Consider the following 23286-nt stretch of genomic DNA (forward strand, 5'->3'; position numbering starts at 1 on the left):
CTTGTAGTAGTACAGCAGACCTTTCCAGGTGAGCAGATCACAGAGTCCGAAATAAGCTTCCTCCATCAAACAAAGTACCTGAACATGACTCTGTCTTCATAAAAGCGCCCCTGTAATAAAGAGATTAAATCCAAAATCAAGAGGGCAGTTGCCTACTGAAATACAAGAAGTCATCAATTTTAACCTAGCAACACATTAAAGGCTGCATCTATACAAGTGCGATTCTAGAAATGCTCACCAGATTACGTTTTAAGAAGGAACTGCACCTCAGGTTCCGCTGAGATCTTAACTCGGATGGCAGGATTCAGAGTCCGGAGTGCGGACTGATGGCGAACGGAGGGTCCACATACTGTGGATCCCTCAGTGATCTTCCGCGTATTCAAACCGCCAGCGTGTGACTCCCCTGTCCCTGTGACCTCATTGGTCTGCTCTCTCCTCTGTGCAGCCGAGCCCGACTCACGGTAAAGTGAAAAAAAAGATGCCCTCAACGTGAGATTTACTCTGGAGCGAGGATAGATGTTACCTTTTTATCATTGAACAGGATGTATGTGATGTGGCGACTAGGTTCAATTTTGTATCCTCTTTAAAAGATTAAGGACTGGGGTGAGTGTGATTTACCACCCTTTCAGCTAAGAACCCGACTTGCGCATCGTTTAAGCTGCATTGACTCGGTCATTTAACTCTTCTCCATTAGCAGGGTTAAGGTTAAAGAAAAAAACATTGCTGACTTCTTTTTTTTTTGCCAGCCGCTAGCGCTGATTAGCAAGGCTTGTATTTCATGTTTTGCAAGTTGCATCCATTTTAAGAAAAACAAGTCGCGTTAAAGACAGGAAATGAATACTTGCATTTAATTAAGTCTAGCCGTAGGCGGTTGTCTGTAATGACCAGTTCTGTTCGAGAAGACACAACAAAGAAGGCACCGGTGGGATTCGAACCCAGGATATTCTGTTTACTAGGCAGGCGCTTTAACCAACTAAGCCACGGCGCCCCAGGAGTGCTGTTCTTTTGCAGCCACTTGGACACACCACTCAGACACATCTGCATTCGGTGTGTGCTCCGCCTGCTTGCTGAGCAAGTTGCCACCTTTACATACAATAGCAACATCGACACCAAGAGAAAGGATGACAAATGGCTCTTATCTGGAACTTTTCATGTCCAAGGAGCTCAATATGCTTTCTGTGTACAACAGGGCCACTGAACTCCACACTGGCCACTGAACCACAGCAGTGGCTTGCTGGCTTGACATCTCCCAAGGAAAATGTTGAAATCACATGTGGAACAGGAAAATGACCCTCGAGTACGAGGGAAAAAAAAGAAAAAGATCATCTGGAGCGCGCCAACCCATGTCCGGACAGCCCAGTTTCGTCGACAAGGTGGCTGAGTGGTTAAGGTGATGGACTGCTAATTCATTGTGCTCTGCAGTCATGGGTTCAAATCTCATTCTCGTCGCTCTCCATGTCTGACACATGTGCCTGTTTGACGTCGGCCCTCCTGTTGCTTGCTCCGGTGCTAGAGCCGTACATTTTCTAGCGGTGGCTGAACATGGTATAGTAGGCCAACGTCGGTATCGAGCAGTGACAGTAACAGTACTTACTGCGCCCCATAAGAAATCGTTTGTCCCTGTTCAAAAGAGATTGTGCGATGTCCTGCGGCGTTCGTAAAGCAAACCTTTGACAGTTTGAAAAGAGGAATTTATTCTGCTTCCTGTGCGTGCAGTAGTTACAAAGTTGAACGTCTTTACACGATCTGCTGCAGTTTTCAGTGGGCGGGCTTTGTCAGATGGCTTGAAAAAACGCACTGTGTTTCGGCTGAACTCCACACGCATGAGCAGTGTCCTGCATGTTTTCTGTGTATAGCTGTCTTTTAACGCATACAGAATTCATTTGAAATCATTGATTTCTCCAATTAACAAGGGTCCCTTTTTGAACCTGCGAGAAGCATTCTTTCAATGTAACAGATTTACTCCGGGGAAAGCCAGCATGACATTGAGAGTAGCTCAAGCTTTCAGCACCCATATTGGACTGCGTGTATGCAGACACCACTCAGAATCCCCTGTAAGATTCTCCCTCAATTCCGTTTTTCAGTGCTTTAGCTCTTTCAAAAGGCTTCGCTTTGCTAGTCACAATCCAAGGCTCATGATAGCATTTGAAAACATTCACCACTGCGTTGGCCGGGAATCGAACCCGGGTCAACTGCTTGGAAGGCAGCTATGCTCACCACTATACCACCAACGCATGCCCACAGGAAGTCTGCAGGACACCACCAGAGAATGCTTTTTTTAAAAAATTTTTTATTAAACATAGAATTTACAAATACAAATACAACAAGAGGATCAGAGTCATGTACAAGAGAAAAAAAATGCAGCAGAAAAAAGCATTTAACTACCAGAGGTAATTAAGTAATTATGTGATCAAATTGTATATTTTACATGTATCATATTTTCCTTGCTTTAATATTTCTCAATTATTTATAAACTTTAGTTTCAACATGCATGCGTTTCCTGTAAAAAATAAAACTCAGCACACAGTTTTTCTTTTAACAACATTTCGAGTACCTCTGGCATTCATGAAAAAGACATACACAAAAGCAAATAACTAACTCTAAGACTGTCTAAACTATTGAGTTTTTCAAAGAACCAGAACTATAACAGTCCTTAACACTTAACTACACCATTCCAAACTAACACTAAAGAAACACTAGTATATACTGGTATAACAAATAAAACCAAACATAATCATTAACTGAGCAGTCACTGGGAGCAAATCTCCTTCCCGTCCACAAAGGCCCTCGCTCCCACAAAGTAGGCTCTCCTCCCCTCTCTTCTGGCAGCTTCAACCTGGGGCCACAGCTGGTTCCTGGTACTCCTGTCCGCAGCAGACAGGTCCTCTGCAAACCTCAGTTTGTTCCCATTCAAATACTCATTCCCCCTCGCCGCTTGCCACAGCATGTCCCTCGCCGTCCTCTTGGTGAACTGTATTATAATCGATCTGGGGAGCACTTGCCCAGACATGTTCGCTCTCCCGAGCTTGTGAACAAAGTCAATGGCCGATATTACGTCCTCCTGGTCCGGCAGGGTCCTTTTACAGATACCCTTCACTGTTGCAACAAGGTCCTTATCACGTTCCTCTTTAACTCCAAATAATTTTAAATTCCATCATCGACGGTATCTATCTACATCGTTCACTTTCAATTCAAGTTCTTTAATATGCTTTTCTTGTTTGGTATTTACTTGTTTAAGAACTTTTACTTCACTCTTTAAGTCTTCAACCTCTTTAAACACACAGTCCATGGACTTTTTAAGACTTTCGATTGCGACTGTATTAGATCAAGTCATTTCCTTCAGCTCACCCATGCTCTGTGCCATCATGTTGAAGATGTTGGTCTGGAGCTCCTCCAGCGTCAGGTTGCCCCTTCCTCTCTTGGCTGCCGGGGTTTTCACAGGTGTGCTGGGCAGGGACTCCGGCTCTTCCTCTGGCAGCTGAGTCTCACTTGGGCTGCGAGCGCTCGCGTACGAGCGCATCTCCAGCACTCTTTCCACGTCCCCTCCAGCTGCTTCACTTTTCCCTTTAGTTGCCATCAATTTTCTTGTAGTGCTATACATATACGATTGAGGTATCTTAGAGTTCTCCTTCGAAGACCCAGCACTCTCTTTTCTTTTCCCAGTGTTACTCATATCGAAATTCTTAAACCTAAAAAAAATAGTTTTTTTTTCTTTCAATTATAACTGAAGTTTAAACAAGTAGTGTTAAGTCCTTATTTTTCTGTAGTCAAAAAAAGCAAAAATTAACATTCAGGTCATGAAAAACTCAAAAAAAATCCTCAACCACTAAACTTTACCTCCCACCTGAGCGCCATCTTGAATGCCCCTACCACCAGAGAATGCTCAAGATTTCGGAAGCTGTCTCCGGGACGTGCTGATTCCACACATCCTGAATAAATCATGATATTGTTAGTTGCTGTAGCTAGACGTTCAAATGAGTTTCATGGCCAGATGGACTGTTTCCTCCAGCGGTATAGTATTGCAGTGAGACAGCACGATGCCTGCAAGACTATGTCACGCTAAACGCCACAGATTGTGTTTGTCCGTTCGTGTCAGTCATCCTGCAGCCACGGGAAGTGGGACACAAACATGCCTCAATGCTTTCAAGACGTTAGGATTTGTTTGTGCAACATCCGAGAAGAGTACTTGTGGCTTGAATGTGAACTGTACGTGCCCACCCCCTTTCCTCTGTAGTGCATGAGTTCCTCCCGGCATGCCCTTCGTCATTGTTCTGTCATCTTGTATTTAAAGGGTTGTATTTCTGCTGCTGAAAAGAATCAACGGGTTTCTTTGTTCCCAACGGAGCCCTTGTCTGTCATGAAATTCTTCAAAACCTCAAGCTAGAAGAAGACGACAAATATGAAGCGTTACAGCAACGACATGCCATGAGACGATTGATAACGATTTCCATAGGATCCCCGCGGTTGCCTGGCAACCGTCAGCTTTGCGCAGTGGCAGTATCGTAGCCTGTGAGGTTTAGCCGAGGCGGGATTATTGCTAGTTGAAAACTTTTCCCAATACCCCGCTTCCGCCGGTTTGCAATACAATCAGCGAAAGCTATTTTTGACAGTCTCGTTAGAGACTGAGCAAGGTGTTTAAAGACAGATTTGGTCATGGTGACATCATGGTAGAAAGAAGCGAGCTTGTTCCCAGTGGGCATTGATTCGTCGAATATACGTATATTTACGGCGAAATTACGGCTATACGTATATATACGTCGCCTCGACGTATAATCAACGTCGAATTGCAACCGTAAAATTGACGACATTAACAAACGCATATATAACGTCGAAAACACATCTAACACAGTGCATGAGGCTTTTTACTGTATGTATCGTGTGTGCCGCAACTAGGAGTATACGGCACTCTGCACAGTGTACGAAGTAAATTATTTTCGCAGCAATTAATTTACATGTGTATAATAAATATAGTAAATATAATAAATTAATTACTGCGAAAATAATTTACTTCGTACACTGTGCAGAGTGCCGTATACTCCTAGTTGCGGCACACACGATACATACAGTAAAAAGCCTCAGGCACTGTGTTAGATGTGTTTTCGACGTTATATATGCGTTTATTCATGTCGTCGATTTTACGGTTGCAATTCGACGTTGATTATACGTCGAGGCGACGTATATATACGTATAGCCGTAATTTCGCCGTAAATATACGTATATTCGACGAATCAATGCCCACAGCTTAGCATACAAGGGTTTTGCTGAGGGGTCTTGCCACCTGCCTGAAAAAAAACAGTAAAATGTTTGAGTGCCTATAGAGTTTCTATTTTTATTTTCTTGACAAAAGTTGATACCATTTCCTGGACACCCCGTCCCCCATCAGTGTGCGGTGCCCGAGGAAAAATCTGTAGGGGGGCGTCTGAAATTCTGAGGGGGGAGTGATATTTCGGTTGAAACGGAGCTGTTCGGTGCAGCTACCCAAATGAAATCTCGCAGCTATGCCATTGATTAGTGCTTCATGATAGAAGATAACGACTAGCAATCTGGTATTTGCGATGAAGTTCAGTTTCACATTTTTCGTCACTCTCACGGTTTGTATTGCCTGGAGCAAAAAGTACCATAAGCGTTCATTTTTGCAGCTACATGGACGTTCTGAATCGTTAAGAAAAAAATGTTGTAAAACCAACAGAAAGCACAGACTGCTATAACTAGTCCTAGTTATATAACAATTTTAAGTATTAAATCGTTACTGCAAGGAACTACTGCAAGGAATCGGTCCACCTGAGCAAACAGGATCGTAATGTTGACACTCAATAATATGTGCAGTTCCTGGACGGATAGCCCTCCTGCCCATCAAACAGACTGAGTGACTGTTCGTGTCATTTAGTGTTGTCTGACCATTGACAAAGTACAACTATTTTTTTAGGGCGCAAATTAAGTTAGGTAAAACTTTTTGCCCAAAACTGAAGGGGCGACATTCCCCCCTCCCCCCGTGATGCCAGGCCTGTCCCCATCCTATTCCATAATGTAATTATATATAATACCATACAACAGTGACCGATCCTTACTAACTGCATGCGTTAAAATTGCACATCAGCTCATAGCAGGGGGCACATAGCCGCGATGTATTATCAATGTTAAATTTCAACCATAATATCGACAACATTAATAAACGCATACGTTGAGAAAATATCGAACCCAGCATATTTTCCGGTTATATACCACAATGCATTGCTAGTATTCGTTGGTCACCATTTTGGACACGTTTTTCAAACGTAGAAGTATATCCGCAAATATCTCAGCAATCCTCTTTTGACGAGTAAGTATGAACAATAATAATACTATCTGAATACATACAGATCTTTCTTAATATTATTTTGATTAAAATAGTATGTGAATAAGCAAAAAAATGGCACATAAAATAGTGTGAATGGGGAAGATGACACAAAATCGTTTTGCCATTTCTCTTATTCTTATTCTATGTTGTACTTTCAAACTTTGGGTACTCTTTAATTAGGATAGACTTTATTGCTCAACTGCTATGATGCAAGCCAAATTTTATACATTGATTTCAGCTTTGAGCTTAGTAAACCGTTCATTTTTTAGATTATACTAAAGAAGATATTAATCATCATTTATTTGGGAAGTAATATTATATAATTTTCTCCTAGCTGCGGTGCTGAAGTCCCACCCTACATCAACAGAAAAAGAAATAAAGGAGCACACAATGTGTTACTTGAAGAATGCATATGCAAGGCAGGGGGCCAGGAGATCTGGACTCTGAAAATAATAGGTTTTTGGTTCTAACAGGACAATTAGACAGGGTTTGCAAATAGTGGACAAAAATCGTCTTAACTTCCATTGTAATATTTTTTTTTCTTGGAAATATAGAAGTTGTACATTTTAAAATGTATATTTGAATCAAAATGTGGTTTTGAGTTAGTGTGTTAATGTAATTAGTTTTGTGTTTGTCATTACTATACTGTATATTGCCATGTTACCAGAATTTGTAGGTGAAGTTTAAGACTAGTTGTGTTTTTTATGATTATTGCCCATATGTTGATTGTTGATTGATTGTATACAATGTATAATTTGAAATACATATGTTTCAGGTGTGAATGTGTATTTTCAGAATAAATTTCTAAACCTAATCATTGGCTTGGTTTACTTGTTTCTACACCTATAAAATCTATCTTTGATGTATAATAGACCTCTACCCATATACGTATAATAGACCTCTAAAATTATCCGTATAAAAGACCTCTAACCATATACGTATAATAGACCTCTAAAGTTATGCGTATAATAGACCTCTAACCATATACGTATAATAGACCTCTAAAGTTATCCGTATAATAGACCTCTAACCATATACGTATAATAGACCTCTAAAGTTATACGTATAATAGACCTCTAACCATATACGTATAATAGACCTCTAAAGTTATACGTATAATAGACCTCTAACCATATACGTATAATAGTCCTCTAAAGTTATCCGTATAATAGACCTCTAAAGTTATCCGGAACTCCAACCATATATGTATAATAGTCCTCTAAATTTATCCGTATAATAGAACTCCAACCATTTATGTATAATGAACGTCTAAACATAGACGTATAACTTTAGACGTACATTAGAATTTCATTCTAGACGAATTGTAGACCACATTTAGACGTCTAAGGTATGCGTTTAATAGACGTATATTATACGTCTTTTGCCCACTGGGTTACGTCTCAACAGAAACGCTCTTTAGCTCTTTCAGCGTTATGCAGAGAACAGCGTCTGTCGAGATCACTTTTGAGTCAGCGCGAAACGTCGTGTGCTGTCAGTTTGATTTCATATTGCTCGTAGCGGCGCCCGGCTTTTGTCTGTCAAACGTTAGGTTGCGCTTCTTCATGCTGCATCGTCGGCATGAGTGGAGCTTTATAAACGTCTGTACTTACTGCGCCCCATAAGAAATCGTTTGTCCCCGTTCAAAAGAGATTGTGCGATGTCCTGCAGCAAACCTTTGACAGTTTGAAAAGAGGAATTGATTCTGCTTCCTGTGCGTGCAGTAGTTACAAAGTTGAACGCCTTTACACGATCTGCTGCAGTTTTCAGTGGGCGGGCTTTGTCAAATGGCTTGGAAAAACGCACTGTGTTTCGGCTCGGGAAACATCATGAGCAGTGTCCTGCATGTTTTCTGTGTATAGCTGTCTTTTAACGCATACAGAATTCATTCGAAATCATTGATTTCTCCAATTAACAAGGGTCCCTTAAAGGATGAGTCAAAGTAACGTCTAATCGGATTAGTTTCCTTAGAGCTGGTTCAGAGTTTGCGCAAGAGTTTACCTTTCACAGATGCGCAAAGAAGAACGTTGGGGGTGCACGCTTCAAGGCGCCTTACAGCTGTAGGGAGTGATTCGAGGCGATTCATGGCGTGTGCTCGTTCCCTTATACCGTACGCCCCGGGGTGCAGTGCTACGATGACGTACAATACCGCTTGGGCACGTAACGGCGTTATATGCGAGTGCGGGACGTGAGGGTTTTCGTTTGTTCGTTTTGTTTTGCTCTGCTTTGCTTTGTTTTGCTTTCCATCGCGTTGGTAAGAGCGTAAATAAAAAGGCGATTCCTGCATCTACCACTAATGTAAGAGCTATTTCCAGTGCGACGTGGTGCGGCTTTCAAATGCTTGTGGGCATTTCTCTGTTGTTGATTCTTTTTTTGTGTGTAACAAAGTGGCATTTTCATGTCCGGACGGGGAGACTTTATCATTCCGACATGAAGCCACCCTTAAGTCCTCTGAGGCGTGTCTGTCTGCAAGGCTTGTATTGTGGAAATGTTTTTTTGAAACGGAGAACGACTTTGAAATAGGCTTCCGCCGGCGCCTCGCGATCCAGGTAAGATTGTAGCAAGAACGCAGCGGCAGCGGGGCTTGCTGTAGTCGTGGCCGAGTGGTTAAGGCGATGGACTAGAAATCCGTTGGGGTCTCCCCGCGCAAGCTCGAATCCTGCCGACTACGTTGTCCGCCTCCAGTTGGTGTGTTCCGGCGCAAGCAAAGAAGCGCGCCTCTTTGCTGTTTCTGGTGGTTTTAAAACACCCAATCGCTTGTACCCGCTGCCTTGGAAATAAATTCTTCAGCGTCCGTGAATGGCATTTTGCAGCTGGAAGCAGATGTCGACGCGTTTTGCACAGAGCACCAAAAAAGCGTCTTTTTTGAAGTCCCAGGCACTAAGCATTGGTGGTTCAGTGGTAGAATTCTCGCCTGCCATGCGGGAGGCTCGGGTTCGATTCCCGGCCAATGCAGTGGCTTTTGCAGCAAGCGGCTCCATCACTTGCATCCCCTTGCAACTCGCAACTCAAAAAACCCACTGAAGCTAAGCAGGTGTGAGCCAGGTCAGTACCCGGATGAGGGTGAGCTACAGGAAAAAACAAAGCTTTCAGCTGGAAGCGGTGTTAATGGTGCCGGCGGGGGGGGGCGCTCACCCTGAGGTCTGTGCGGGTCCCAATGCCCCAGTATAGTGACGGAGATGCTGTGTTGTAAGAGGGCGCTGTCTTTTGGATGAGATGTAAAACCGAGATCACAGCGCTCTGTGGTCATTAAAAATGACCACCAAAACCTTTGACAAAAGCTTTTGGTAATTGATGGTCTTCAATAATGCTTCTCCTTTAGGTACATTTTAAATCAGCTGAAAAATGCTGTGAAATGGGGGGGCAATTCAGGCCAGTGTAGGATTTGGGTTACAAGAACCATGAAAATGCACGAGAAAGCCCGTACACTGAATTACACGGCTTTCTATTCAAAGGAGGGCAAAAGAAATTCCCTGAGATCGATTTTTTGCAGCACAGAGAGGATTACTGTCATGAGGCCGGTTAGCTCAGCTGGTTAGAGCGTGGTGCTAATAACGCCAAGGTCACGGGTTCGAGCCCCGTACGGGCCAGGTCCTTTTCTCCTCTCTTACCAAAGCTGTTAGGTTCCTTTCCGTGGTGAGATGGGTTGTCATGCAACGCTGCCACATAGTGCCGACAGACAAGAGTGTTGCGGGAGAAGAGAAAAGTGTTTGAAGATTTAAGAGTGTCTTAGGTGGAGCCAAAATCAAGTGTCACAAATGCAAGTGGTTGGATTTCCAATGTTTAATATGGTAAAAATAAGCAGAAGTTATCTGCCGGTCATGGCACAATCTGCCATGCTTTTGTCAGATACTGTAAAGTGGTGTCGAACTGGAGCCTCACCATTTGCATATGTGAGGCTCCAGTTATACATCGAGTGTCACATTAAATGACAAAAATGAAGAGAGTTAAAGCAGCTAGAGAGGTTTTCTTACAAATTTTGAGTTGACACAGTTTTGGAAAATGTTTCCTTCACGCTGCACTGTACAACATAGGCAGCCAAGAGTCTCCAAAACAAAACAGAATTGACAGATAGGAGAAAATTCCCACTCGTCCTGAAGTTCCCAAAATCCAGCAGGTGGATTTTGGGAATGGCATACAGACCCCTGGCACAAGTGGTCTGTGCCAGGGGTCTGTATGCCGTTAACCATGCCGCTTAACCCAGTAGCACCACCACAGTCTTAAAGGAAACCGGTGTAACAACATGTCCGGGTAACTTTTTCCATTCACCCGCAGCCCTTTGTGTAAGGATGTGCCACATATGTGGCGTTTTTATCATAGTTATCATAGTTTTCTGATTTTGACCATTTAGATTTAATTGATTGTTGTGTTGAAAAGTCTTTTATTTTTATCACAGTGTAGTTTTCTGATTTTGAGATATGGAGCATTGGCGTTATTCACACAGCAGCTGTATCGACGAGCGGTGAAAAAAGTGTGGTGGAAACGTCGGACCCTAAGGTGGTGACTGCATCGGAGACGGCTGTTAAGACGCTGATCAAAACCAAACGTGTCAAGCCTTCGGAGAGAAATAATAACACGCCTAAAGACTTGGTGTTTGGTGATGTGGGAGACTCAGTGCGGTATATTGCACAGTTAGTATCAAAGGTGGGCACTAATGAGGTGGATAAAAAGCGGGGTTTAGAGAATCTAAGAGCCGCTTTAGCAAGTGTACATTCAGTGTTTCCAAAACTGATCCAGGTTTACGCCGCTAGACTCTTAGACGTTTTTTTCTAAAGAAGATGCTGATCTAACCTCTGGATTTCGTTACCTGATAATGCTATTTCATGGTGCACTGGCGAAGACCCACCGGGATAAATGACTAAACATGTGCATGGTGCAGTCCAGAGAATATTGGATGAACTTTCTCCAAACATCGGGGCGAATGATTTTGTACAGCTGCGTTTGACTGCGGGTGGTTTTAACAAACCCTTGTTCTCACGCAGGAGACAACCCGGAGAATTAAATGCTGCTGATTTTTTAAGCCACATCTCAGACCTCTTACAGAGCCACACAGAAATTCTCACCGATGACAGCCTCCGATTAGTGGTGACGATAGTTAGGAATATGCAGGGGGGTGCCCGTCGAAGATTTAAATCCGTTCTGGGTAATTGCTCAGAAAAAAGCGCACCTTATCGACTTACATTACACGGGCGGTAATCTGTGTTTCACTGGGAGTGTGTACGGTTTGTTGAATGAAGGTTGTACCAATGGGGAAATGTTACAGGGCGCTAAACGAATGCACAAAGAGTTGGGTTTTTCAGAGAATCAGAAAATTAGTTTGTCAGACATTACTGCTTTTGAAAAACATTTAAAGGTGGTCATTAAAATTTTGTACCATGACCAGGGTGATTGGAAATATTTTACAACGGGGCCCACACCACCTAATTCTAAAATACTTTTTGTTCTACTGCATGAAGAGCATTTTTATGGGGTTTTAAATTTTAAAGCTTTTGTGGGGGCGGCATATTTTTGCACTAACTACCATGCGGCGTATAGCCACAAGAACGCACACGCCTGTGTTAAAACTTGTAAAACCTGTTTAGATCCCCAGTGTTGCGAAATTGATGCAGAAATTCAGAATTGTCCGGCCTGTAAGGTCTTTTGTCGTAGCTCTCAATGTTTGGCGAGACACTTTCGGAATGCAGCGACGGGTGTTAGTAAGTGTGAGCGCAGGGTCTTTTGTGAGAAATGTGAGGTTTATAACCTCTCTAGTCACAAATGTAAAGAGAAACTGTGCTCGCATTGTAACAACGTGATCGACACCCCTGACACACATTTGTGCTACATACTGCCTTTGGACAACCCCAAAATTTCAAACAAGTACATTTTTTTCGACTTTGAATGCATGCAAGAAACGGGGACACACATACCAAATTACATCCATGCCCTTCATATTAACAATAAACGAAGCTGGGAATTTTATGGTGAAACTTGTCTAAAGGATTTTGTGTGTAAATTTATCGATAGACGTTTCAAAAACCATACATTCATATCGCACAATGGCAAGGGATATGACAATTACCTAGTAATCAGACAGTTGTAAGATGAAAAGATGGACGTTGAACTAATTAATCAGGGTGGTAAGATAATGTGTATGACCGTAAAAGCTCTGAACATCAGATTTATCGATTCTTTAAACTTTCTACCTATGAAATTAAGCAAACTGTCGGCCGCCATGGGGTTCCCCGGGGGTAAGGGTCATTTTCCACACTTGATGAACACTTCAGAAAACCAAAATTATGTCAGCCCGATGCCGCCGCCAGAACTTTACGGCGTTAACTACATGCTGCAGAGGGAGAAAGCCGAGTTTTTGGTTTGGTATGAAGAATGCAAGGGAAGTGTGTTTAACTTACAGAGAGAGTTGAAACGTTACTGCCAGTTGGATGTGGCAATTCTAAGAGAAGGCTGTGTCAGGTTTTGGGACAAGGTCATGAATATGACCAGACAGACACGCGTGACTGAGTCAGGGGCCGCCTGCGTTGTGTGCATCGACCCCTTTCAGTTTGTGACCATCGCTAGTGTCTGCATGGCCATGTTCAGACTTATGTTTTTACAGGAAGAGACGATAGCGTTGCTACCCCATGACAATTACCACCACCAGCAAAAACGATTTTCTACACCCAGCATTCAGTGGCTTATGTACATCGAACACACAGAGCCCGTTAAAATCCAACACGTGTTAACCACGGCCGGTGAGTTCAAGGTTGGACAAAGCTGAAAGCTCAAAGCTGAAATAAATGTATAAAATTTGGCTTGCATCATAGCAGTTGAGCAATAAAGTCTGTCCTAATTAAAGAGTACCTAAAGTTTGAAAGTACAACATAGAATAAGAATAGAGAAATGGCAAAACGATTTTGTGCCATCTTCCCCATTCACACTATTTTTATGTACCATTTTTTGCTTATTCACGTACTATTTTAATCAAAATAATATTAAGAAAGATCTGTGTGTATTCAGATAGTATTATTATTGTTCATACTTACTCGTCAAAAGAGGATTGCTGAGATATTTGCGGATATACTTCTACGTTTGAAAAACGTGTCCAAAATGGTGACCAACGAATACTAGCAATGCATTGTGGTATATAACCGGAAAATATGCTGGGTTCGATATTTTCTCAACGTATGCGTTTATTAATGTTGTCGATATTATGGTTGAAATTTAACATTGATAATACATCGCGGCTATGTGCCCCCTGCTATGTGCTGATGTGCAATTTTAACGCATGCAGTTAGTAAGGATCGTACTGTTGTATGGTATTATATATAATGACATTATGGAATAGGATAAACGAAGTAATACTAAGACATGTTCTTATGGATTTGTCTTACCTTGAGATATGTTATTGGATTTCAGGATTAACTTCCTCATTCAATGTAGTGGTGATTCTTTGCCTGGTCAGTACCTGGGTGGGAGACCTCCAGCGAACAATTAAGCTTGCTGCTGGAAGTGGTGTTAAGAGACTCTTAGGATCTTCCAGAGGTCTCTATCCAATAGCACTAGTTGCCTTAGAGCTGGCTCAAACATTGCTCAAGAGTCTACCTTTCACAGATGCGCAAAGATGAATGATGGGGGTGCACGCTTCAAGGAGCCTTCCAACTGTAGGGACCGATTAGAGACGATCCGTAGCATGTGTTCGTTTCCATATACGCCCCGTGTCTCAACGGTAGGACAGAGTCAAATACTGCCTCGACACGTAACAGCGTTATATTAAACCGCAGGACTTGAGGGCTGTTTTGTTTGAATGTTCAAGGCATTGGTAAGAGCGTAGGTCAAGGGCCATTGGTGCATCTCCTGTAACTGGAGCAAAAATGCTATTCAAAGTGCAGTGACTAAAATCGTCGTCCACATGTCTCCGTTGTTGATTGCTTTCTGTCTAAGAACGTTCTGTTTTCATGTCCGAACGGGGAGACTTTATCATTCCAACTTGAAGCCACCCTTAAGTCCTCTGAGGTGTGTGTGTGTGTGCTTGCACGTATGGCGTAAAAGGTTTCTTAAACGGAGAGCGAACTTGAAAAAAGTTGCCTCCGCTGCCGCCGCCGCCTCGCACTCCCTGTTCGATTGTAGCAAGAAGGCAGCGGCCACGGCGCTCGCTGTAGTCGTGGCCGAGTGGTTAAGGTGACGGACTTGAAATCTGTTGGGGTCTCCCCGCGCAGGTTCAAATCCTGCCGACTACAGCGTCCTTTGCATTTGGTTGCGTGCGTGCGTGTAAAAGGACCAGCGCCGTTTCGTTTTCGCTGGGACCTTTAACACTCTAAATCGCCTGGACCCGCAGCCTGTGAAATCGATTCTTCAGCACCCACGAAGGACGCTTTGCCGCTGGACACAGATACCGATGCTTTTCTGCAACGAGCTTTCCAGCTGAATTTTCTCGGCAGCTCCGTACTGAACCTGTTCTCCATTGCAACATAGCGGAGGCTCGTCACGTCTATAGCAAGGCTGTGTAGGACCGCATACGCCACAGTGACTTGTACACAGACCACATGAAAGGCAAGCAAAATACACTTTTAAAATTCCAAAGACTCACAAGGTCAGAGGAACAGCGATGACCTGAACAGATCTGTTACAGAAGTCTAGGTTGACCTTTTTAGAGCTGTAATTGCATTTTTGTTTAATAGAAGATCAAATCTACTCGCATGTACCAGCACCTTACAGTTTATTGATGTTAATTCTGTTTAAGTAATAAGATTGCTAACGATGTTGGACTTTAGCCGGTGTTTTTTAGAACAAATTGCTTACACTTCTGTAAGGAATACGCAGTACGTGCCTTTGTCAGTCATTGCTCACCATACCTGTAACTTTCTTATCTAACTCACTTCCTCAAATAGTGAAGGTCCACAAACATAAATGAAAAAAAACCCTTGTTGTAGATGAGGTGCACAAAAAAGCAGCCCCTGATAGTGTATAACACATTTGTACTATTGCAGAGACACATGTAACATATATATATACTGTATATATTTATATATGAAACAGAAATAGAAACAGAAACAGGAATCGCGTACTCACCTGGAGAATCTCTGTAGGAATATCTAGCATTTATCAATGGAAATAAAAGCTGCTTTAATACAGTGCATGTTCAAACTCAAACCCTCAGCTGCTGTTCTTGTTTGTTTTGGGACAAATTGCAACTGAGCATCGCATGAGCCGTTACGTACCCTTATCTGTTAGGGAATTTCAAGGGAGGAGTTAGGTCAGAATGGGTAGGCTGCAAAACAACAAGTAAAGATTTATTCCAAGATGAAACGTTGTGGCGGTTTTCTTATCTTTTTAGCATGGACTAAACTTTTACGTGTTCCTTATATGCTATATATGTATATATTAGCACCAATGTCGTTCTTAAAAACTAACATGAAATTGTCAGGGACATTCAGCTATATACAAAGACGAGACAGACAAAGTAATAATTCTGTATTAACGTGCCCTACATATTGACGCAATGATCGAACTAACTGACATGTTCTGATTCAGATCCCCTGCAGTTCATGCCAATTAGAACAATAGCAATGCTGAGTCCTCCCCACCCTACCGAGCACAAATTCAGCTGCTCTGCATGTTTTTTCATTGCAATTGAGCTCGGAGCTGGAGATGATCTCCATACAGTTCTGTGTTCACTAGCCCGCACTTGCGTGCTAATTTACGGGTTGTGGCAAATGCTTTTCTATAGTTCATATACATGACGGCAACCTGTTACCGAGGAACCTGAGAGGTTTAAAAGCCTCACGAGCCAAGCAGGACTCGAACCTACAATCTTCTGATCCGAAGTCAGACGCGTTATCCATTACGCCACTGGCCCATAGAACATGCGCTTGCACTCCACCACAGAGAGCTCTACACTGCTACTAGTAGTACACTTCCCCATCTAAATTTTCACAGCAAGAAACTTGTGTTTCCTACTATTTTTATCAGGTTTAAAATATCATCTCCTTAAAACAGAAAAAGTGTTGATGTGTCGTGCTGAAATTCCGATTGATTTTGAATTCAAAGAAAAAAGGTTTTCTTCCAAAACACCATGAAATTGTCACATCTTGCAGACAATAGGTGTATTCCATGTTGAAAAGAGAAGAAAGAAAACCATGGAGCCTTTTACAGGTGTGAGAAGACCTCACAGTCGAAACGCTGTTTCCGTTCTTCTCTTTTCAGCATGCAATAAACCCATTGCTTGTTCCTTTGCAGCCGAGGCATGCTGACGTAGCTACCCAGCTGAACATCTTGCAGACTCTACAGTACTTCTCTCCTGTAGAAGTAAAGCAGGGCTTGCTGGGTGAGCTTTTGCTCCGGTAAATTAGGTCACGTGTCATGTTAAATCACTTCTTCTAAACACAACATTTGCTGGTGCTAGCTTTCCCCATTAAAAAAAAGAGACATTTCCCTTACAGTACATGACATATCGTTTTTATTCTATCAATAAGTATAGAAATTAAACAAAAGAAAAAATGGTGTTGCCAAAGAATGCACAGCTTGGACATGAAAAGTGCCCGATAAATGCCATTTCTCATCATTTCTCTTGGCGTCAGTTCTGCTATTAAATGGGACGGAGGCAACGGGCTCAGAGAGCATGTTAAGTGCACACCGAACGCAGATGTGTCCAAGTGTCTGTAAAAGTGCGGTGCTCCCTAGTGGCTTAAAGTGCCCGCCTAGTAAGCAGGCGATCGTGGGTCTGAATACCAGTGGTGCCTCTCTCCGTGTCTTGTTGTGCCGAATGTCTCATTTCAGACAAACATGTACAGCTTGGTTCAGTTTAATGCAAGAATTCATTTCCTTTCTGGAATAACTTGTTTTTGAAGAAATCCATACAGCTTGTGAAAGATGAAATCCATTTCTTGGTTGTCAGTGGAAAAAGATTGCCGGCTGCAAGAAGCGCAAGTGATTGTTTTCTTTGACCATAAACCTGCAAATGTAGGGAGCACAAGCGGCCGTCAGTCTCTGTGGCGCAATCGGTTAGCGCGTTCGGCTGTTAACCGAAAGGTTGGTGGTTCAAGCCCACCCAGAGACGCATGTCTCAGTTTTTCCAATGTAAACATCATCACCGCTAAAGAAGATGGCGCAGAAGGCTCCACAGTCGAAACGTTGTGCTTCTTTTCTTCTCTTTTCAGCATGGAGTAAACCTTTGTTTGATCCTTTGCAGCCTAAGCATGCTGACGCAGCTACCTTTCTCTTAACGCGCCTCAATCATTATTCACCAAAACGATCAGCAGAATAAGTCACTTTGTGGTGATGTCACTCCTCTGCTTCACAAATGTCCTTAGTGACGGGCCATTTCTTTCTGCCATTTTTCCGGAGCGGTTATGGATTGCTCCATCATTTCCCTCTTACTTTCCATCACTAGATTGAAAAAAAAAACAGAAACAGGCTGACAGGACGACAATCAAATTGCAAAAACTCATCAAAGCACTCGATAAAGTATTTGAATCCACAAGTAGCTACAGATGTAGCCATTCAAAATGGGTGAGGTATTTCACGGCATACCGCGACACGCCCACCGGGGTATCACGCGGTATCACGTGTGTCACGTGACTAGCTATCCGGCGTCGCCTTGTAAAACCGCCAGGGGGAGCTTAACCTCTCATGTACAGCATTCGAGCCTTTAATTTTGAACTGTGTATCACAGCATGTTAATCATCAGTCATTCAAATGTTGGTATATTTTATGAAAGCAAGATTGCTCAGTTGGACAAAAGTACACAACCTACCTTTATCAGAAATATTTATGCATCAAAGCCTTTACTGAAGATATTACTAATAGTATTAATAATGGATGACTTTGGACAAGCTGTATACTCAAAGTATAATTTCTTTAGCACATTTGTACAAGCACTTGGAATCTGTCCAAGCCATACTTTGTCAGGCATTTTATTTTACTTCAACGGGGCATAAAAACTTCCTTGCTTTTAACAGGGCGTTTCATAATTTCTACTACGAGAATGATTTAAAATGCGACACCTATCATTCAACTAGAGCTTAAAATATCACAAGGAAAAATACACACCGGTATTCCATTTCTCCCTAAACATTGTAAGCTTCGAAGTCTTTAACTAACGTGATACCGGATACGTCAACAAGCATACTTTTAGAATTTGATTAAAAGGGAATATAATATGGAATCGCGTATCTCAAGAATTTAATAACGGTATGATTATATCCGTGTACTGCGGCAGAACTGTGTAGGGCTGTTTCGCCTGCCTGATCATGCGAGCTGTCTTGTAGCCTCCTGGTCTGGGTGCGTGACTACCAACTGGCAGGTTGTGTGTTCAAATCCAGCTGCTGCTGGACCTTCCAGTTTTATTTATTTATTTTTTAATCGCGTAACATAAACATATTACCGTATGCAAACTGTACTGTATACAATATGTATATGTATATTTAATGTCTTAACTGTGCCCGTTTAAGTATTGAATATTCATATCTAATTTTACCACTGAAGGGAAATCTTAACATAAACATACAGTATATGGCTGGTCTCGGTACTTTAAAGAAAAAAATACACACCAGTATTCCATTTCTCCCTAAACATTGTAAGCTTCGAATGAAACCACTAAATAAAGACATAAATATAGAAATCTTAAGATTTGTTTTATTTAATGTTGGTAGCAGGATGAACTGTCAGAGTGTATATTTTGTCGCAAAGTTGCTACAAGATGTTAACAGTGAAAAAGGTATTTAGAAATGAGTTATTTCAAGATGAAAAAGAAAACATACACGAAACATGGTTTCATTACGACCAGAATCGGTCTTGAGATATTTTTAACTTGATTTACAGTATTTGAGAGGTATGTCTTAACACCGATACTACAGTGCTTAAGTACTGCTCACGTATATGTTTCTAGGTTTATATTATGCATTTCATACGGTCAAATTACTTTTGAGCAACTAATAAGAAGCGCGAAACGGTATGCGTTTTAGTTTCGTTTTGTGCTGGAACCCGTGGATTGATTAGAGATATCAAGTACATACAAGTCATTTTTTAAATGTTGTAGTTCGTCTTGAAAAAATGTTATGAGTACATCATCTATCAACAATTACACAGGTTCTGTTTCCATATTGCGGATTTTGGTTAGGTACAGTATTATCAAATCCAGTGGCGCTGTGTGTTACTTTACTGAGTCCCAATCTGTGATTGAAACCTGTAAAACCGGTTTAATTCGTCACAGCCAGCACTCTTCAGGTGTGAGGGTCTTCTGCTCAGAATGAAACGCTAAAATGTTTGTGTATATTCTAATGGTAGTGGGGGCAGGGTGTGTGGGAACAGGTTTGTTCTTCACACCTGAAACATTTTCTCTGAAAGGATTTTCTTCGAAGTTTAACCGATCTTGTTACAGCATGTTACAGTTTACTATTATTAACCATATTAATTTTAAGTGCTTAATGTAAAATCTTGTAAAAATATATTTTCATTGTTCAAATATACATTAATATACATTAAGTCTGACTATCATATAATAAGTTAAATACAAAACTAAAGAAAAAATAGGGTTAAATATAATTCAAAATATTTTGCTAACAATGTTAACTGTTTATGAATAATAAAATGTATTAACTAAGGAGTAGGATGGCACAGTTGTTAGTATGTTTTTTGTTTTGTTTCTTTTTCATAAATACAACAGTAGTACCTGATGTCTCAGTGGCTTTCAAAATTAAATTATGCATGCAAACCTGTGAACTAGAAAGATAACTAAGATTTTAATACTAATTAAATGACCGCGGGCACTTCCCACCCCCTCTACATTCTCAGAGTAGAACAGACTAACCTTCTAATGAAAGACGGTCCACCCCCCACGGACAGGAAAAGTGCCCACAGGCACTTAAACTTAATATGGTCAGTAACGGTAAACAGTAACATGGTAAGAAGGAGCACGTACAAACGTTTTCGAAATAACCACATGTAAGACTCTGATCCTAAAAATGTTTAGGGAGAAAGTGGAATACTGGTGTGCTTCCAGAAGAATCAGTATGGCTCAGAGATTAAATAAAACTTCACAGACATTAACGAAGAGCATAACGCGTGTACTGTATACACTGCAAGTACTGTACAACCCAACTCTCTGCAGGAGTGCTGGCTGTGACGAATTGAACCGGTTTCACGGGTATTTTCAAAGTAAGAGGCGAGATTTCCAGCGAAAGACACCCCCTCAAAAACCCAGTAAATACAGTACTTACTAGTTAAAGGCTAGGCTCCCGACTACGGCGAAAGGAACCCTTCTTTCATTAGAAGACAATGAACATATTTTAGCCCTGAATGAATTAATAGCAAACATGGTTTACATAAAAGACATTTTTCCAAGAAAGTTTAGCCTTTGTCACTAATGAAACCACTAAATAAAGACATAAATAGAAAAATCTTAAGATTTTTAAAATACATGACTTTGCTAAAATTTATTTGAAAATAAAAACAATTACAACCGCCAGGGGAAAGAGAGAACAGGGGAGGGATGTTGGTTTTGCATAAGGGGCGGGGCTATGGAAAGTAGGTATGTTTGGGAATGTGTAGTTACATGTTCTGGCTGTTTGTGAATTATCGTTGTTGAGTATGGAGTGTTGAGGTATTGATTTTGTGTAATGTTTTATGTTGAAAATTGAGGTGGATTTTGTTTATGATAAACAGGATAAACTGGGATGGGAGGAAGGTTTGGTTTTGCATAAGGGGCGGGATTATGATAATTGGAGGACTTTGCGAGTGTAAAATGGTTTGATTATTTGATTTTGTATTGTGGTTGTTATCTATGTTTTTGGTTGGTATTATGTTTATATGGTTGTTTTTGTTGGTTGGTTGTTATTATGGTTATTAATAATACGATCTATAGTTGAAATCTGAGCCTAAATAAAAAGAAAAAGCAAGTGATTAGGTTTATGAGCAATCTAATTACTTATTCGTTTAAAAAGCTATATAAAATAAAGTTTATTATTAATTTGCTGGACAGAGCGGTGAACATTATTATGCATAAGACAAAGATAACGATCCTGATCAGTTTAGAAATCTGTGTACGCTGTAAGGTTTTTACTTCTTAAACTTTTAAAATACACGTTTTGAATAGAAAGAAATCCTCTTCCTGGTATAGCACACCAGCACGTCTTTTTTCTCCAATCAGAGGGGTCAGCCAATCACCATTCTGCGTTGGGTAGCAACGGGTGACTGTTCTCAGGCGGAAGATGTAAACAGCTTAATGTTCGTGTTAAATATATTTTTTTAATTCAATTAAACGGGCACAGTTAAGACATTAAATATACATATACATACTGTATACAGTACAGTTTGCATACGGTAATATGTTTATGTTACGCGATTAAAAAATAAATAAATAAAAATGAAAAGTCCAGCAGCAGCTGGATTCGAACACACAACCTGCCAGTTGGTAGTCACGCACCTAGACCAGTAGGCTACAAGACAGCTCGCATGATCAGGCAGGCGAAACAGCCCTACATAGCTCTGCCGCAGTACACTGATATAATCATACCGTTATTAAATTCTTTAGATACGCGATTCCATATTATATTCCCTTTTAATCAAATTCTAAAAGTATGCTTGTTGACTCCGGTATCACGTTAGTTAAAGACTTCGAAGCTTACAATGTTTAGGGAGAAATGGAATACTGGTGTGTATTTTTTTCTTTAAAGTACCAAGACCAGCTATATACTGTATGTTTACGTTCCAAAATTAATATCGTTTATGGCCTTCACACGCGTTACAGTATGCTCCTATTCTTTTTATGCTCAGCTACTAAGATTTCCCTTCAGTGGTAAAATTCAATATCTACAACGGGCACAGTAAAGACGTTTACAGTAAGTCTTTCTACGACAGACCAACGGACCACGAGTGCCCCTGTCGGTCAACCAATCACGCACCCCGGTATCGCGTGTCATCTTACCTGCGGTACGTGTCTGTACCGCTTACTTTGAATGGCTGCATCTGTACGAGCAACTTTGTCCTGGCTTGCATGAAAGTTGGAAAATGTCAAAAAGAAAAAGATGGTGGCTTTTTCATATTCGTTCTTTTATTTTTAGTTCGTTGGCTCTTCTGTCCACTGTCCTCCTGCCTGGCTCTTGACCTGTGACTGTCTGAACGCACACAGTAAAATTTCATGTGGGGGATTTGTCCTGAGCCTCTGTGAAAGACCCACCCACCCCTATAAATAACTGCTCTAGAAACACATGAATGCAAAACTAAACCACAGCTTAAAGAGGAGCTTGTCATGACCGCCAGGCAGTTAAGACCAACTCATAAGCGATCTAATCAGCACCAGCAGCGGGTGATTATTAACAAACGCCGCCGCACGAGTTAACCCACCTGCACACACTCCACCGTGCGGTACGCAGTGCTATTTTTACCATCTTTACCTGCTTCCCGCTGCTCGGTATTGAGTCTACTCCTTGAGAGCTCTACCTGGCGTTTTTCCATTACCTCGTTTATTCTGGATATTGGACTCCCCTTCTGCCTTTTCGACTTTGGACCTCGCCTCTCACCTCGGACTGTTTGCCACCAGTGTTCTCCCTGGATTACGACTTACCTTACGCCTCTTGACCACGAAACAAAGCAAAGCAGAGCAAAACAAAACGAACAAACGAAAACCCTCACGTCCCGCACTTGCATATAACGCCGTTACGTGCCCAAGCGGTATTGTATGTCATCCTAGCACTGCACCCCGGGGCGTACGGTATATGGGAACGAGCACACGCCATGAATCGTCTCGAATCACTCCCTACAGCTGTAAGGCGCTTTGAAGCGTGCACCCCCAACATTCTTCTTTGCGCATCTGTGAAAGGTAAACTCTTGAGCAAACTCTGAACCAGCTCTAAGGAAACTAATCCGATTAGACGTTACTTTGACTCATCCTTTAAGGGACCCTTGTTAATTGGAGAAATCAATGATTTCGAATGAATTCTGTATGCGTTAAAAGACAGCTATACACAGAAAACATG

The 23286-nt window shown here is 41.6% G+C and overlaps 7 non-coding genes across 7 annotated transcripts; 5 read left to right on the forward strand and 2 right to left on the reverse strand.

The window, feature by feature from the left end:
• Positions 1-2162: 2162 nt before the first annotated feature.
• trnag-ucc (transfer RNA glycine (anticodon UCC)) lies at positions 2163-2234 on the reverse strand. The gene has a single exon. It is a non-coding gene; the product is annotated as a tRNA-Gly (tRNA).
• A 2246-nt stretch (positions 2235-4480) lies between these two features.
• Positions 4481-4622, forward strand: LOC138234868 (U4 spliceosomal RNA). Its single transcript, XR_011187943.1, has one exon. It is a non-coding gene; the product is annotated as a U4 spliceosomal RNA (small nuclear RNA).
• A 4596-nt stretch (positions 4623-9218) lies between these two features.
• Positions 9219-9289, forward strand: trnag-gcc (transfer RNA glycine (anticodon GCC)). The gene has a single exon. It is a non-coding gene; the product is annotated as a tRNA-Gly (tRNA).
• A 561-nt stretch (positions 9290-9850) lies between these two features.
• On the forward strand, positions 9851-9924 carry trnai-aau (transfer RNA isoleucine (anticodon AAU)). Its single transcript has one exon. It is a non-coding gene; the product is annotated as a tRNA-Ile (tRNA).
• Positions 9925-14468: 4544 nt separating this feature from the next.
• Positions 14469-14550, forward strand: trnas-uga (transfer RNA serine (anticodon UGA)). Its single transcript has one exon. It is a non-coding gene; the product is annotated as a tRNA-Ser (tRNA).
• Positions 14551-16096: 1546 nt separating this feature from the next.
• trnar-ucg (transfer RNA arginine (anticodon UCG)) lies at positions 16097-16169 on the reverse strand. The gene has a single exon. It is a non-coding gene; the product is annotated as a tRNA-Arg (tRNA).
• A 1126-nt stretch (positions 16170-17295) lies between these two features.
• On the forward strand, positions 17296-17369 carry trnan-guu (transfer RNA asparagine (anticodon GUU)). Its single transcript has one exon. It is a non-coding gene; the product is annotated as a tRNA-Asn (tRNA).
• The last annotated feature ends 5917 nt before the right edge of the window (positions 17370-23286 follow it).

Source organism: Lepisosteus oculatus, unplaced genomic scaffold (genome assembly GCF_040954835.1).
Source record: "Lepisosteus oculatus isolate fLepOcu1 unplaced genomic scaffold, fLepOcu1.hap2 HAP2_SCAFFOLD_76, whole genome shotgun sequence".
NCBI lineage: Eukaryota > Metazoa > Chordata > Actinopteri > Semionotiformes > Lepisosteidae > Lepisosteus > Lepisosteus oculatus.